This window comes from Balaenoptera musculus, chromosome 5, assembly GCF_009873245.2.
Source record: "Balaenoptera musculus isolate JJ_BM4_2016_0621 chromosome 5, mBalMus1.pri.v3, whole genome shotgun sequence".
Taxonomy (NCBI): domain Eukaryota; kingdom Metazoa; phylum Chordata; class Mammalia; order Artiodactyla; family Balaenopteridae; genus Balaenoptera; species Balaenoptera musculus.
The window spans coordinates 59,163,422-59,181,681 of NC_045789.1; the positions used below are offsets into that span (position 1 = coordinate 59,163,422).

The following is an 18,260-nucleotide window of genomic DNA, read 5'->3' on the forward strand; positions in this document are numbered from 1 at the left end:
TCCTTTACGCTGCCAAATAATATTCCATTGTAAAAACATAGCATATTTTTTGTATCCATTAATCAGTTGATGGACTTTGGGGATAATTTCCACTTTTTGACTATTATGAATAATTCTGCAATGAACCTTCATTTACAAGTTTTTGTGTGGACATATGTTGCATTTTTCTTGAATACACATACCTAGAAGTGGAATTGTTGGGTCGTATGGTAAACTCCATGTAAAAACTTTTGTGGAAATGTCAGTCTGATTTCCAAAGAAGCTATACCATTTTACTTTTCATTAGGAATGTATGAGGCTTCCACTATCACAGAGATGTTTTTCAGGGCTTTTTGCTTGTTTGCTTGTTTGTTCATTTTAAGGTGATAGTCTAGTTAATCAGGATTGATGAGACCTGAAATAATTAATATTAAGACAATTGTGAAATCTGGGAAGGGAATAATCTCCCCAAATGAACATAGAAAAATAAAGCATAGGGTTTGGGTCAGAAGTTGTACAGTTCATCCACATTGAGAGAGTAGAAGGAAAAAAATGATCTGGCCAAAAAAACGAAAACAAAGAAAGAGCTGCTCACGTTCTGAAATGAAAATGTGTGAACTATCCAGTGTTAGGTATGCCAAAGATGTAGAAGATTTAAGGATGCTGGTTAGTAGAACCCAAAAGGCCATTATGGATTTTGGAAAAGCCATTATTTTTCTACTTTCAATCTCTTTTTCAACTTTCATTTAATTTCTATTTCATTGAGGAATTCTGTGCAATTTCTACTAAAGTTCAAACATAGAAAGGACTTGACCGGCACCAAGTACAGGAAAAGGATTTTTTTTTTCCTCTTTCTACTGTCAATACTTTACTTGCACATCAGAGCACAGCAATACATTTTTAGAACCATAGAGTTTGGAGGGAGAAAGACATTTGATATCTTATAATCCCAAACCTACATTTTAGAATAAGGAAACTGACATCTCGATAAATTGGTGACTTTCAAAAGTCAAATCAAGGTGGTGGTTGTCAAGAGTGATGTCAGAGGACAGTAAGAAAGGGAATGCAGCTAGCCTGCAGAAAACTGCCCTCAACCCTCTCTTACTTCTGAAGCCTTACTTAGCAAGCAATTATTTTCAAGGTGTGTGGGCCATGAGCTTTCAGGTTGTTGATACATTAAAAGGGTTGAAAACTATTTATTTATAAAAATATGAATTTTTTTTTTCGATTTGGCTATGTCTATAAACTAAAGGCAACTTAGCATAACAGGTAAGATCATGCCCAGGAAACAGAACTGCCAGTGTTGGTATTTGGACTCTGCCACATTTTAGCCATAGAATTATTAACCATATAAGTTATTAGCCAGCAATTATCAAGCTGTTTAACTTCTATGTGCCTCGATTTCCTCATTTGTATAATGGGGATTATAATAGCACTGACCTCATAGAGGTGTTTTGAAAATTAGATAAATGTATACATATGTAGTAATTAGAACAGTGCATGGTATGCAGCAAAGCACTTAGAATTTTTAGCTATTATTATTATTATGCTAAATTCATTCTTTCATTCATTAATTCACCAAACAATATTAACTGAGTGCCTCATATGTGACAGGTGCCTTCTTAGGCGGTTGGCATACATCACACAACAAAATAAATGATAATCCACACTCTTATGTAGGGGAAGACAGACAGTAAGCGTTTAACACAGTAAATATTATATGTGTGAGATGCTGAGGGCAATGGAAACAAATTAGAACAGGCTAAAGGGGATCTGAAGTGGGAGGGGCAGGTTGCAATTTTAAATAGAGTGATCGGGAAGGCCTAATTTAATTTCTATGAATAGATTTTGAAGAGTTCAAGAAAAGGCAAGAGATATTATCTGACTTTTATAGGAAATTGTAAAAAGATAAAAGTATAGATAAGAGTCCAAATCTAATTCTATTAATTAAGAATGAAAGAAAAAAATGTGCTGGTTGCAGATGCTTTTGCCTAACATTTATTTCAAATTTTACACATATTCATAGACATATTAATAATGACACCAATGACCAATGAGTAAAAGAAGACATAAATAAAATACGGTGATATGTAATTGGGAAAATGAACACAACTTTGTTCCTAAAGTAAAAACACATTTTACTACCATAAAGTCCCCATTGGTTTCTCCAGTTATACTATTTTTCAACTCAAATTTTCCTCATCTTCTATATAGTGCTGTAAACAAGTTTAATAGTTTATGGCCCTCCAGGCAGATTTCATGCCTTCTTTTCGTTCGTTTCCTTTAAATTTTCAACTTCTGATTTTAATTATTTCCTCTAGAGATATGACATTTCCCCCTCCTTAAAAACAATAAAAGAGATCTCACATTTTTTAACATGGGGTTTTTAATGATATTGCCATTTTCCTTTTACAAGCTTTAGAATGATAGCAAGTTACATCTCTGCATTTCTCTGCCCTATTATAATAATGATTCCATGTGGAATGTGGAAACCTATACTAAACTACATTTAAGAACGGCATATGGGATTTTTCTAAAGTTTTTCAAATACTCTGAAAGTAAATGAGACTCCTCAAAAAAAGTTTAATTTTTTGTTGAAAATAATTTCAGCTACAAAAAAATACCAGAGGTCAATGTGTTGGTAGTGCTGATGGAAAATTGGGTGTGCCTAACATTACAACAGCTTGCTTTTTTTGTCTTTAAATCCCAGTCTGACTATAACCATCTGACATCCAAAAAGTCAGCTTTCAGGTGCAGATATAAACACCAATCAAAAGTAATCATCAAAGAAAAGAGTTGTAAAGTTGTCAATTTAACACCTATCTTTTCACTCTGGTTTCCTTTTCCCCCTTCATCTTATTACTCACACTTATTTTCAGTGACTTTAGTAAAATATGAAGTAGCAGAGAAACAACTACATGCTTGACTTCTTATTGAGGATATAAAGTCATTGATGGAGGTACAAAGGTCACTAACGGGCTTCTCTCCAGTGGGTATTTCTTGCCACAAAGAAAACAAATGGAGTAATTTGGAGCAAAGGTAACTTTCTTGTGTTGTGTGTGTGTGTGTGTGTGTGTGTGTAGTTCTTCCAGCAAATATTTCTTCAGTACCCACTCCCACTCTGTGACCAGTATTAACAATACCGTATGAACAAGATAATACAATGCTCCAAAGAGAGACTTCAGCTTAGATGCAGGGTTAAGAAATTGCAGGGAAGTATGATATGTACCTTGATAGAGGTGAGAGAAAAGAGTACAACAATAGCATCGAACGGAGGTAAGTGAAGTGAGGGAAGAACAGTACCTGGAGAAAGATGAGACTGAGGGAACAGCAATTAGTAGTCTAGTGAAAGAGTATGGCAGGCACGGGGAATCAGAAGGAATGATATGAGGGGATGCCTGCTGATCAGATAAGTGAGAGGGCTAGGAGACAGGGACCCACAAAGGAGGGTGGGCAGAAAAGATGATTAAAAATAATGTAAAAATTCAAAAATGTACAAAAAAATGAAAGAATAAAAAATACATGTGAAGGGGAACAGAATATATCACCCCAAAGCATGCCACTCTGGCATATTGATTATTTTGAATTAAAGTTACTTGAGAAACAAATGGTACAAGAAAGACCCTCTGACCCTTCTTTGTCTCCCTGAAAGCAGGAAATAAATCTCCCATGTGAAAGGTATCCTCTCTGCACGAGGAGGACAGAAGGCATCGTTATCCCAGATACAGAACTCAGGGCTGAGAAAGCTGCATAAAGAAGCCCTGTTACTTCTTCACTAATTTACTACCCCAAGTCCAAACCCCTTTGTCTTACAATGGTCAATTCTTTGAGTCATATTTTTTTTGGGCTCCAGTACAAACAAAATCAAATCTGTTTTTCTCTGGCTAATCTTTATGTCAATTTAATTATTAGACCAGCCAAAGAATTTAGAAGGGGAAAAGGGACAAGTTTTCCACCTTTACACATGTTTATCATCCAGCTTCATCAATGGTTAATTCAGGGCCTATATTGTTTCACCGTTCTCCTCCTATGCCTCTTTCCCCATCCCAGAATAAGGGGAAGCAAATCCCAAACATCATATAATTTCATCTGTAAATTATTTGAGTATGTGTCTATAAAATATGAGTTCTTTAAAAACAACCACAATACCATTATGATACCTAAAAATTAGGAAGATACATTGTGAAATGAATTTAATGTAAAATTCAATGAAGCAATTGTCAGGAAGAAATCAGCCAGTCTGAAAGAAATGAAACCTGTTGGCCTGCAAAATACCTCATTGGTCCTAGGGCTGAAATTATGTTGGACTGAGGAATGTTTTATATCAATGATGAATTTCAGGTGCTCACAGATATAGAGGGGACTCTATCTTGTAAGCCATACAAATGCTTTCCTTTCTTTCACAAGCATGAAAAACAGACTTGGTAGTTAAAACGATAAACACTGAATTTTGGAAGCATCACTTCAGAATTATTCCTTGAAGTCTCAAAAACCTATTGTAGCAAGCCTTACAAAAGTAAACTAGAAACAGAATAGAAAAAGAAAAATAAATCAGAGCATTTATCTTTCCTGAATTTCTAGTTTTTATAATTCTTCAAAAATAAACAGGAATGCACACTTTGGAAACTGAAGATCATAGTAATAAGAAGAGTTATTTTCTAATTTTCTAAGAGACTAATACTAAGAAGCACCATGTGAGGTAAACATTGCTTCCCATTTTTAAAATGCAGTAACTAAAGCTTTATAAGGTTAAGTGGATTTTCAAAGGTTATGCAACAGTGTGTGTGGGAATCAGGTTTCAAGTCCAGAGACCATGTTCTTACTATGTAGCTTACTGCCTCCACACCCTATAAATAGACCTAGGAGGGTGGAGAGAGGCAAATATACTAAATTTCTGAAACATTAGAAATTTTTAGTCCTTTTCCAGGCTAACCTAAAATTAAGTGTTTACATTAATAAAAGACTAAATCACAGAACAATCAGGACTCTAAAATCACTTTTCTCAAACAATGAGCAAAACACTATGTTCTACTTAACACTAGGTTAACTATATTAGCCTTCCCCAGACATTTTTTAAAATTTTAATGGAGGTCTTAAAAAGGGTACGGGTCAGTAATACAGATCTCCTTGAATCATTGTGATTCCAAAAGCTGGAAAAAAGAAAAAGGAGGGCTTCCCTGGTGGCGCAGTGGTTGAGAGTCTGCCTGCCAATGCAGGGCACACGGGTTCGAGCCCTGGTCTGGGAAGATCCCACATGCCGCGGAGCAGCTGGGCCCGTGAGCCACAACTACTGAGCCTGCGCGTCTGGAGCCTGTGCTCCGCAACAAGAGAGGCCGCAATAGTGAGAGGCCCGCGCACCGCGATGAAGAGTGGCCCCCGCTCGCCGCAACTAGAGAAAGCCCTCGCACAGAAACGAAGACCCAACACAGCCAAAAATTAATTAATTAATTAATTAAAAAAAAAAAGAAAGAAAAAGAAAAAAGACACTTGAAGCAGTTCTCCTCCCCACATGCACACTCACATCTTTCCTATTGTTTATCATCATTGTACTAAGCCCATGTTTTGCATACAGTAGAATGAGGAGAAAATATTTTACTATTGAAGTAGTTAATATTCAGCCCTATTCCACTGAAGGTGTGTATTCAGGGTGAGGAGCTGTGAAAAGCTAGTTTAGAAAAAACACAGGTGAACCTAATGAGCAGAACTGTGATGTTAGCATGAACACAGAGGTCAATAACTTCAGTTGGTCAATTAGCACAGGACATACAAGAGGCTGTTCCTAAGCCTCCTTCTCTTCCAGAGCAATTCTGATTTAGGAATTATAGCTTCCTCAGATATTTTGCTTATAGCTTATGGTAGATAGAACACTGGTCCTTCCTAATCCTCAGAATCTGTAAGTATGTTATTTTATACGGCAGGAGGGACTTTGCAGATGTGATTATGGTTGAGATGGGGAGATTATCCTTATGACAGTAGTTCTTGAAAGTCGAAAAGGGAGGCAGAAGAGTAAGTCAGAGTGGTGCAACGTGAGAAACACTAGATAAGCCATTGCTGGCTTTGAAGATGGAGGAAGGGGACCAGAACCAAGGAATTGGGGCTGCTTCTAGAACTAATAAAGACAAAGATCCTTTCCAGAGTCTACATAAAGAACTACTTTTAGCCAAATAAGACCTGTGTTGAACTTCTGTCTTAGAGAAATATAAAGTAATAAATTGGCATTGTTTAACCCTCTAAGTTTGTGGTACTTTGTTCCAGCAGTGATAGAAAACTAAGACACAATATAATAATTGGTCTTTATTTTAATTCTAAAAATATCCTTTTCATATTAAATATACTAATTATTTGAACAGCTAATACATGGATATGGTATATATTCAACTGGGACAAAATGAAAGCATCTAATCAACCTGATGGCTATCCACAGGCAATCTCTCTTTCCGGTATCTTGTGTACATTTCTGGAGTTATTCTACACCCTTATAACACACACACATACACACACTCTACCATATATTTATTTATTTGAATTGCTGCCATATTAAAACACACTGATATTCTGCATTTTGTCAAGACTGCTCTAGAAGACAGTTCTAGAGCTTCAACGTTTAACCACATCTTTCTAATACATACAAATTCTTGCATACATTATTAAGAATGTACCATCACCGGGGCTTCCCTGGTGGTGCAGTGGTTGAGAATCTGCCTGCCAATGCAGGGGACACGGGTTCGAGCCCTGGTCTGGGATGATCCCACATGCCGCGGAGCAACTAAGCCCGTGAGCCACAATTACTGAGCCTGCGCGTCTGGAGCCTGTGCTCCGCAACAAGAGAGCCCGCGATAATGAGAGGCCCGCGCACCGCGATGAAGAGTGGACCCCGCTTGCCGCAACTAGAGAAAGCCCTCGCGCAGAAACGAAGACCCAACACAGCCTTAAAAATAAATAAATAAATAAATAAATAATAATAAAAAAAAGAATGTACCATCACCTAAAATAACACCAGTGGCAGAGATAGTTCTTTTAATCAGAAAGAGGAGATTACTTCACAAGGCAATGTAATAACTTGATGACTGCAACTAAATGATAAGCATAAAACAAAACTATATATAATGAGATAGACAAAACAAAAATCAAAGAGATAGAATAGTTTCCTTAGAAATCATCTAGCCCAACTGCTGTAATTTACAGGGGGAAATAGGCCTAGACAAGATATAGGACTCACGTAAAGTCACCCTCTAGCTAAGGGCAAGAGGTAGACATAGCATAATAGTTACATAACCCCTAGTTATGTGTTCTTTCATTTATACTACTCTGTCTCTTTAGTTTTTTTTTTAATTAGGATTTTTTTAGAACATTTAAAAATTCATAGTGAAATTAAGATGGAGGTACAGATTTCCCATGTATCCTGTCCCCACAAAGGTATAGATAGCCATTATCAATGTCCCCGACCACAGTGGTACATTTATTACGATTGATGAACTGACACTGACACATCATAATCACCTAAAGTGCATATAGTATTAGGGCTCATTCTTGGTGTTGTATAGTCAATGGATTTGGACAAATGTATAATGACAACTGTCCATGATTATGATATCATATGAGTATTTTCACTGCCCTAAAAATTCTCTGTGCTTTGCCTATTCATCCTCTCTCCTCCTTTATTTCTCTTATTTTTATGACAGAAAATATAGAAAGTATAGAAAGTTTGTTGGCTAACGATTAGGGCTAGGAATGCTGCATTACAGGAAAATAAAAGTTTTGTATAAAAGGAAGATTTAGAGTTTATCCACTGTTATGAAATTACCTAGGTCACAGATTTACTGTGAGTATGAAATCAATAGTGACATAAAGATTACTAGTGTCTAGTACAGAATCAAGCTTCATTAAATGAGTTTAGTTCCTACCCCTTTAATAAATATTTCCTTTCAGGTTATTTTATTGCTGTGTTGTGCATTTCTGACATTTTATTCATCAGTAAACAAAAATGATAAGTATAAGTAATGAAAAATAACTTACTTTTTAAAAGTTTTTTTAATATCTAATTTTGGGGAGGAATAAATTAAGACATGAGAATTTTGGATCAAGCTGGAATCATTCTTTGTCATGTTTTCCAGTACTCAGAATCTAATTGTGTAGTGGGATATTAAAATGTGGGCAAGCTTGGTTACTGATTCAAAATTTCTATTATGTATCACTGCACTTCTTATTAATATTCAGATACTTTGTGGTATTTTAAGAATATAGCAGATATTCCGTGCAGGATTGTGATAATGAAGTATATATGATCTTCCTGATGATATATCTTTGTTCAAGAATGGGTCATTCTAAAATTGTAAATTTTTTAAATAAATTACTAAATGTTAGTTTTATAGCAGTTATTGATCATGGAACTTGCAAAGACTGAGTAAAATAACTCTTTAACACAAATAATGGCAAAAGAGAAAGAAACTGTGAATGAGCTTTCATTAATTTCCTTAATTACTCATTTATTCATTCCGACAATATTTAATGAGTGCCTACTATTTACTGGTACCAACTACTGGAAATAAGCAAGTAAACTGTTAACTCTTAGAACCTATAGTCAGAGATATAAAATTATGGGATTTAATTGAAAAATCCACTTATTAAGGTAAAGGGAGCCCAATAAATATGTATGTGACTCAGAGTAGGTGTTCAGTAAATACTTATTATTTTTGCCTATAAGAAAGACAAAAATAACCTTGATTACTGAGAAGTAAAATCTCCTTGGGTGACTCAGGAAAGGCTGGCAGAGGACCAGCATCAGGTGCATACTGTGACTCTATAAGACTGAAGTTGTCATGTTCACTCTCCTAATTCTCTTGTGATATTTGGAAATATGATTCACCATATTATAAAGTGCTTTTTAAGAGAGAGAAGAAGATGAGGTGTTTTCCATGGCATCTGATTTATAGCAAAAAATACATAAAGGGCACAGTCTATTAATTTACTGAATCCACATTTTTACTTATAATTAAATTCACCTATCAAAACTTAATGTCAAAAGAAGATACCAATTATTTAACCTTTTCAACATGCAGCCTAGATATCAAATTCCAGGAAAATAAAAAGGGTGAAGTAGGCTTTATACTCATTTTCAGTTATGAAAATTTATATAATATTTAAAAATGTGTATTCTCCAGAAACTATGTGCGATGTGGGAAAATGTGAAGAGCAATTTTGTGTGTGTATTCATATTTATATATTTATATTTATAGTCACATGAACATGTGAACACACACACATACACACCTTGAATACCCTCAAATTATTCTAGGATTTCTTAAACTTGTTTTAACATTTGCTACAATTTTGTAAATATTAAAACTGAAACATCCTTTCACTTCTCTAATCTATCTTCATTGGAAGAGTAAGCGAAATGAACACATTTATAGCAAAGACTTTACATAGGTCGATCCAGGTATAAAACTCCATGAGAGCTGGAAGCATAACAACTCCAGTTTCCATGTATTCTCTGGCATCCTAGGACTCACTCAAATGTCTTAGTCACTGTAAGAATTCAGTGTATTTCTGTGAAAATTCACATCGATGACATAAAAATTAAGATGAATGTTAAAATTGCTACACTTCAAATTATAAACTAGGTAAATAGTAAAACTCTGTGAAAATTTCTTTCATAAATGGAAATAAATTCATAGTGCAACTAATTTTGTTTGAGAAATGTTACAAATTTTATAACTATTAAAATCTCTCAGCCTGTCCATTTCTACCAGAAAAGATTCATGCGATTCTTGAAGAGGTCTTTACCAAATGAGATGCACAGCAATTCCCTAGTACAGACTTTAACCCAATGCATTTATGTAGATTTTATAAAAATACTCTTCTAATGTACTTTTATTAATTTTATTTTCTCCCTTATTAAGTAGGTGGCAATTACATCATTATGATAAACTGTGAAAAAATTGGATAAATTGGCACTATATTTATATTATTTATCTGTATTTAATGGAACTGAAAATAGTTAATGTCATAAAGGAAAGATTGGAATTACGTGTTTAGGATAAAGGGTTACGGTGCCTGAAAAGTGATATTAGAATTACTTCAAAGGAGAACTAGCAAATGAAAATCTGCTTCTAGAACCACAGAAGCAAGCAGCAAGAAGAAAAGTATAGACCAGGGTCTTCACAACAAAGAGGTTTGTTCCCTAGAGTACAGAGCAAAGAAGCTGGCCTGCTGTGTTTATACTTTTAAAGTTCTGCTTTAAAGACTATCCTAGCATGCTAAGAAAAGCATAACATGTTAAATTTTCTTGTCCTCCCTGCTGATAGATCAGAAAATATCCATTAACACTAATCCACAAAGAAGAACGGTAAAGCATGTTAAATGTACCTGAAGAAAAGTTCATAGGTGGATGGCAACAAAATGCTAACACCTTGACCTTAGCCCCACCCCCAAGGAAGGGTTCAGAATATGAAAAGTAGCAGCCTGGATTTGACTGGATAAATGTTATCAGTGGAGAAGTGTGACAACATAGATCTCAAAGTAAAAGTTACTCATCAGGTGTTATTCTCAAATGATGCCCATCAGGCATTTTTCCTCTCAGCTTCTGAGTCCGTAAATCTTAGAGAAGCCATATCTACAGGAGAATTAGAATGAGACCTTTGGATACTAGAGTATAATAAACTAAATATACCTAAACTTATTTCAAAGAGGAGTAGAAAAATTCAAATATATTAATTACAGGTCCAGTGTTCAAAGAAGTTCTTTATATGTAAAATGATATATTTAGGCAAGATAATGAAGAATCAGAGGAGATTTTTTTTTACAAGAATATATATGAGGTTTGGTGCTCGCTTCGGCAGCACATATACTAAAATTGGAACGATACAGAGAAGATTAGCATGGCCCCTGCGCAAGGATGACACGCAAATTCGTGAAGCGTTCCATATTTAAAAAAAAAAAAAAAAAAAGAATATATATGAGGTTTGTTTATGAAATTAACTTTTTTTTCAAAGAAAAGAGAAAGGGAGATGCTTATTTCCCCCACAATTAGGCTCGAATCTCTTCTCCCTTTTCATCAATCCATGCAATCTGTGAGAGGATCTATCATGAAGAGAGCCCAGCAGGACCTGCCAGATTATTCAGTTAGTTGACAGAGATCAATATACACCCCAAAAGACCTGAATTCAGAAAATTCCATGCAAAAGGTATTGCATGCATAGGCTTACAAAAGTGGGATCAGAGTGACCCAAGCATAATAAGACCAGATTTTCACATCGAGAATAAAAGGATATGGATATTCTTCCAGGAAGATGACAGTGAATTTTACCACCTAATTCTTTTCAATAAACTCTAAAATATATCATTGTATAGAACGAAACTGCCTGTAGTGAAATTTTGACAACTCCCCTCTGTGTGCTAAAATGCTGTCAGCTGAAAAATCTGTACTCTTTGTGCAAATTGTTCATTTTTGACAGATTTATCCTACTTTTATGTTTGCAGTCTTAATCAAAGGAATTTGGAAAAGTTAGAATTTAGCTTTACACTCAAAGAATAGGAAGCACTATTAGCATAATTTGGAGGTACTAGGCATTTATATTATAGTTATCTATGAAAAGTATAAGCTGTCATAAAAGTGAAAATATTTATAAAGTAACAGTATAGAGTTTGATTGGTTTTAAGATACTGTATATTTTAATAGAAATATCTTTTTCTTAGTTATGCCACATTATTTCATAGTTTTATGTTTTCCTCTTTAAGAGACAGATATATTATTTTCATATTTCTAAAAAGGTCATCATACTTCATTATTGCAACTTAATGTATGACTAAATGAATCTCTCAGCTCCTATTATGTCTCAATTTTGGTGAAAATTTTGCATATTATAGTCTTATTTTTTTCCTTCAGACTTCAAGGAAACACCATCTGATAGATACTTTAGCTTTCCTCAAGTGATCTGAAAGTGTTAATTCTTATTCATAAAGGATTTTAAGATTTATATTTGGGGAAACAAGCAAAGAAGCAATAAACATAACTCCAAGGACATGCTTATAAAAAAAAAAAAAACAAACACCTCTACTAGTGTAAATTTAGATGATTTTTTTTGTTGTGTGGAATTGTATGTCTGTTTTTTTTGTTGTTCAGCATCCCTTTGTTTCAGGATATATATAGCATTCAATATTAATCCTGTTCTAAATACACTGGGTAGGGCTGACCCTTTCCAGTATCCTCTAAAATCTGAGAGGTGAGTTCATCACCCAGGTTTGGTCACTCAGAGGGTTCTATCAAATATATCAGAATTTTCTCTGGAACTTGCTAATGCTAATAGAGAGAAGGAATGCTCTTTCTCTGAGAACCTGAGCTCCATGAAAAACACAGGCTTGAAGACGCTGGTGATCATCTTGTTACCACGTGGAAGAAGTATATCTGAAACAGGAGCCAATCAGAAGCAAGCTGAGTTTAGGGACTGAGTGAGATAGAACCTTGATAACAGAAATGAATACCTCCTTTTTAGATCTGAAGCAAGCCTCTCTCTTTGCAAGTCTAGTTACCTGAGACATCAAATGCCTTCTTTGAGCTTTAGCCAATTTGAGTTGAGTTTTTCTTACTTTAAAACAAAAGCATCTTGTGTGTGTAGACATGTGCCTGCGTGTCTAGGAAGCAGAAGTATTTTCTTCCTTTAATAAGTGCACTCTATAAGAGGAAGCTAATCACTTCAGCTTTTTTCCCTTGACCATTCAAAAACTTGCTAACATAGTTTCAGTTCAATTAATTCAGCCACATATAACTCAATTAACACATCTTAATATATCACTTTTTTGAATGGGAATATTTGGAGGGCTAATATATAATTCTTTTAAATTTACTCATTATCAAAGTCCCTAAAATGCTTATTAACTAGCAATAAAGGGGAGACACCTCAGAAATTTTAGACAGCAGTATCTACAAAAAATAGAGAAACTTGCTAAATCACTTCATATGTTGGTGAGGGAAAAGCATGAAATCATTAAACCATTAAGGAGAATATTCATCTCTGGAAATTAACTATGTCAATATCCAACATGTTTGAAGTACTTTTATATCTTGAAAATGCTTTTTAGGGATACTAGGCATCAATCAAGATTCTTAGCAAATCCTACTATGAGCTGCTTGTATTATACAGGAACGCTAGACTTGTTACTGTGCTCTCCTTTAGTATAGAATGAACAATTGATGCCTTATATCATGAGACCATGATGCATCATAATATTTTTACTTTTCTCTTTTTGTATTTCACTGATACAGTGACTTAGAATGTGACAGTCCAAGGTTCTACTTGTAACGAGAAGTTATGGTTTCAATAAAGGAATGATGCTTTTTTCACTTTATTCTACTATCCAACATCTTATTTTCATGAGATGAATGTAAGATTCTATTAAAAAAGTGAAAGCTAGAGAATGAATAGAATTCAAATAATCTCAATTTAATTGAAAATTTGTTCCATGTTATGTATATAAACCATTGTGTCTTATCGTTAATATTTTACATCAGGTGCTGGTGCTGTACTCAAATAATAGCCTTGGTGTTCTAAATGCTCATAGAAATGTTATCTCAAGAAAAAAAAGCATATAAACCTTCCAAAAGCCATTATCCATGGCCTCCACTTTAGTGACGGCTTTACCAAGTACCCATCACTAACCTCATTTCTAAAAATAAGCATATTTTCAAGTAGATTATCTGTGCAGAAGAGCACGATGTCTTACCTACAACTGCAAAACCAGAAAAGCAATGTTGAATACTGATGGGCTGAATCATCTGCCACTGAACATCAAAGGTGACACTGTGCTAACTCCATGGAAGGTTTGAGGCTAGTGGACCATCTCAACTATCTTTTCAACTTGATCAAATCGCACAGTTAACTGTGTAGGACAGCAGTCCTATAAGCCAGGTATGAAGGAGGACATCAGTACTAGAACATGGCTGAGGAAATAAAAGCTGGTCACAAAAAAACAATTTGACTTATTGGACATATAGTGTACTATTAAAGGAAAAAATTAAGTGGTTCTTCCAGAATATTATTGTCACGTTATCTAGAAAATATTATACACATGGAGGGACCATTTTCATTAAAATCCTCCTTAGAATTATGCTCTAGAGGAGTTAAGTCCAAACCGTGCTGTTCATGATAACCCATTAAAGGAAATTACATTATTAGAAAGTGACCAAAGATGTTTGAACAAGTATCTTCAGTTATATTTTAGGATAACTCCAGGGGAACGTCTTGATTTTGCAGGGTTACTTATCAAAACACGAAGAGTTTCTAGTTCTATCTTGAACCTCTGTTTTCATTACCTCAGCTCTGAGCCAATTATTTTCAATATACCGATGGCCAGATATTATCTTTTTGTGACCATACCTGAATTTATCTCAGTTGAGGCTGGAAACTTTATGAATAGTATCCTTATCTGAATGCCACTCTTCTTATCAAGAAACAGCCAAAAAGATGGTGCAGACAAGAAAGGATCCCGTACAGCAGAATGAAAATAACATGAAATAATATGAAATAATTAGCTAACGAATTGTGACAAATTGCTCAGTCTTCAAAGTGTCACTCAGCATCCCCAAACAACAATCATTCCTGCTGAATCCCATGGTGATAGCTTACATCTTGCTTCAACTGTACTCACTAAGGAAATCTTAAAAAAAAAAATACATATACATATATGTGTGTGTGTATGTGTGCATTTTTTGTCCTGTTTTTGTTCTACTTCTTTGCTCACTGTTACTAAGTAGTTAAGAAGCTTAGTCTTTGCTAGACCTTATTTACAAGGCGAAATGAGATAGGTTTCACTAACTCTAATCAAAGTCACGTATCCCAGAACACATGAGTTTCAGTAGTGAGGCAGTATAGTACCATGGTTAAGAACACAGGTTTTAGAGATATAAGATCTATGGGTACTCATACATTTACATCACTCACGGATTCTGTGGCTTTGAGTATATTAATCTCTTAGTGTCCATCTCATCTGTAAAAAGCAAACAATAGCATTCCCATTTCACAGGATTGTGGTGAGGGCAAAAAAAATAATAAATATGAAGCAGAGTGCCTGCCACTTAGTAAATGTGCCTGAATGTTAAAGTTTTGTCATTATAATTGTTTGCATCATCACTATCTCATACTTGTTTCCTCTGAGACAAATGAGACAGTATCAGCACTGTTCATCAAACCCCTTTGAGCAGGGGGTATATTATCAATAGCTTGGTGATTAGGAGATGGTTTTAGAGGTGAGATTCTTAGCTGAAGAGCAAAGCATTGTCTTTACTTGAGGAACATTGTGAAGGCTGGTTAGCCTCTTGGAGATTCCATTTCCCCATCTGGAACATAGGGATAGTTAAAGATATTTCATAAAGCATTGGTCAGCCAACTACAGCCTGTAGACCAAATCTAACCCATGCTCTGATGTTGCATGGCCTGTGATCTAAGAATTGTTTCTCAATTCTTAAAAGATTAGAAGAAGAAAAAAAAGAAGTAGAAGGAAAATGAGGAAAGAAGAAGAAAAGGAGGAGGAAGAGCATCAGTGGCAGCACTGGAGATCATATGTAGTCTCTGCAAAATCTAAAATATTTATCATCTACTCTTTTAAAGAAAAATTGTGCTGATCTCTGTCTTTGAATTACTGTGACTATTAAAGGAGCCACATAAGTAAATGCTAAGCAGAGGAGTTGTCATAATTATAGTTAATATTCCTGCTACTAACCTAAGCCTTCTTCTAAAAGCCACAGTATAGGAAGCAGTAATACTTCTTGTGTCACCTCTGACTTCTGATGTGAAAATATCTGATATTCCAAACTCATTAGAAAGAATTTTCCAACAGGGTTCTTCTTTCTCTGGTTAAAGACATATGCTAAATAAGGCAGAGACAGATTACGATATTATGCTTGCAAGACATTATTTGGCAAATACAGTCTAGATCATTTTCGTTCATGCAGCTGAATTTAATAGGAGTGAGTCCTACATCAAAGATTTCCATTCAGACACACACACACAAAGTATTGTGGGTGCTGCTTTGTGTGTACCTACTGTTGGCTCAGTTTTATCATAAGGGACATTAACAAACTATTGAACTCAGAAATGATAAAAGTTCCCACTGTGATTTGGTGTGATTTTAGCTCTGAGACGTTTTTAAACCTAGCAATGGTTGACTGTCCCTCTTGCTATTTTATTACTAATCAGTACAACACAAGACAATGGGAGTTAGCTGCTTCAGAAAATGCATGCTCCTGATTTTTGTCCATAAGGAGCAAAACATGAATAATAAAGACTGAGATACATTTTCTAAACATCCCTTGATCATTCTAACTCTTCCACTTGTCAAATGTAATAGAAGGCTATGCCTTCCTATACTGAGAGAGGGATGTGATCCAGTGATTTTTCTAAAGTCACAAACTAAGTCCACAAGAGGTGGGTGTGGAAATAAAATAGCTAACAAAAATGACAACACATTAATTATTTAACATTTATAATGACATGGCTTCGGATATGCAAGTTGAACATGAAGGAGAAAATCTATCCGTTAGGAATTGAGAATTCATATATATATGGTTAAATTTAATCTAAAAAGGAATATGTGTTTTAGGTTTTTTCCCCCAATAGCATGAATATTTGGTTAAATAGACTTTTTCTTGGTTTATCAATTGGTTTGTGTAATGATAAACTGTTATAAAAGATAATATAAAAATGAGGATAATGATAACATTGATGATATTTGTTGAATATTTAACTCGGTGCTAAATTCTCTGTTAAGGATTTTATAAACACATTTTTACCCTTACAACAGATCCATGACGTAATTGCTCTAGTCATCACTGTTTAACAAATGAGGAAACTAAGTCTCAGTTTAAACATGTTTTTCCCCCATATACTCTGCCTCAAATCTGTGGTAATTTCAGAGAAAATATGACCCTCAAATTAAAACTAAGGACTTTAATTTAGAAATACCCTTTTGTAGGGTACTTAATTTCCATATTGGTCTAAAATTAAACAACTGATATTTTGAAACATTCTTCATCATGCGTCATAGAGTCTGAATATCGTTCTTAGATACCAGAGTCCTAACCAAAATTCTGATTTTATGTTATAAATTTACATGCTTAACTTCTCTGTGAATGAAAAGCTATCAAAAAACTGAAAGAAGGAAAGTATTACCAAATTTCATTTGAATTGGTCATGTAAGGAAAAAAGGCAAGAACTTCAGAGAAATCCTTTTAATTCTTTGGATAAGCAAAGGGATGCTGTGTTTGAGAAGAAAAGGTAAAGCCAGCCAGAGAGAAGAAAAAAGAAAAACGAAGGTTGTAAGTGCTGACCTTTAAAAATTCTAAAGAATAGGGGAAAACAACTCCACCACAAAATCAAATTGTTCAATTATAAAACCCAAAATACCAGAAGGGGTGCAAACTGCTTTCTTTTTTCCTTTTGAAATCCATTTCTACTTTGTTAGAATGAAATCCATTAATGTTTAAACTATTCTAAGGAAAAAATTTAAATCATATCTGGTAAATAACTAACAATGAACTAAAACAACAAACTCACGAAAAAGGAGAGACATTTAGATTTAGCATGGAAAAACAGAGGTAAAAGAGAAATCAGTAAAGACTTTTTTCATCATAATAGATTTCATCAACTGTTATTATTACAACAAACACCTCTTTTATTAATTCATTAACAAATGTTTATTAAATCCACATGATGTGTTACACCAGTGATTCTCTAGCCCATCTCCCTCGGAATCACCATCAGAGCATTTTCAAATTTCATAAGAGCTCTGACTGCAGTTTCTGATTTGATCCCTTTATCTTTAAGCCAGGGAGAGATGGCCTTTCCATCTCTACCAAGAGTTATTCTGGGGCTTCCCTGGTGGCGCAGTGGTTGAGAATCTGCCTGCCAATGCAGGGGACACGGGTTCGAGCCCTGGTCTGGGAAGATCCCACATGCCGTGGAGCAACTGGGCCCGTGAGCCACAATTACTGAGCCTGCGCATCTGGAGCCTGTGCTCCGCAACAGGAGAGGCCACGATAGTGAGAGGCCCGCGCACCGCGATGAAGAGTGGCCCCCACTTGCTGCAACTAGAGAAAGCCCTCGCACAGAAACGAAGACCCAACACATCCAAAAATAAATAAATAAGCAAATATGGTTAAGAAAAATATATTAAAAAGGCCTTAAAAATAATTGTTTAAAAAAAAAAAGTTATTCTGGTAATGAGACACAGACATTGATGAGAGGAGGATGTCCCTGAGATACGTTAGGGTGGAAAAAATTTGTCTC

The 18,260-nt window shown here is 35.0% G+C and overlaps 1 protein-coding gene and 1 non-coding gene across 10 annotated transcripts in view; one reads left to right on the forward strand and one right to left on the reverse strand.

Annotated features, from left to right (window-relative positions):
- The window catches only part of ADGRL3 (adhesion G protein-coupled receptor L3), an 851,742-nt gene that overhangs the window by 264,660 nt on the left and 568,822 nt on the right, over positions 1-18,260 (reverse strand). The gene's annotated exons all lie outside the window — the stretch shown is intronic.
- LOC118896235 lies at positions 10,805-10,911 on the forward strand. Its single transcript, XR_005020141.1, has one exon. It is a non-coding gene; the product is annotated as a U6 spliceosomal RNA (small nuclear RNA).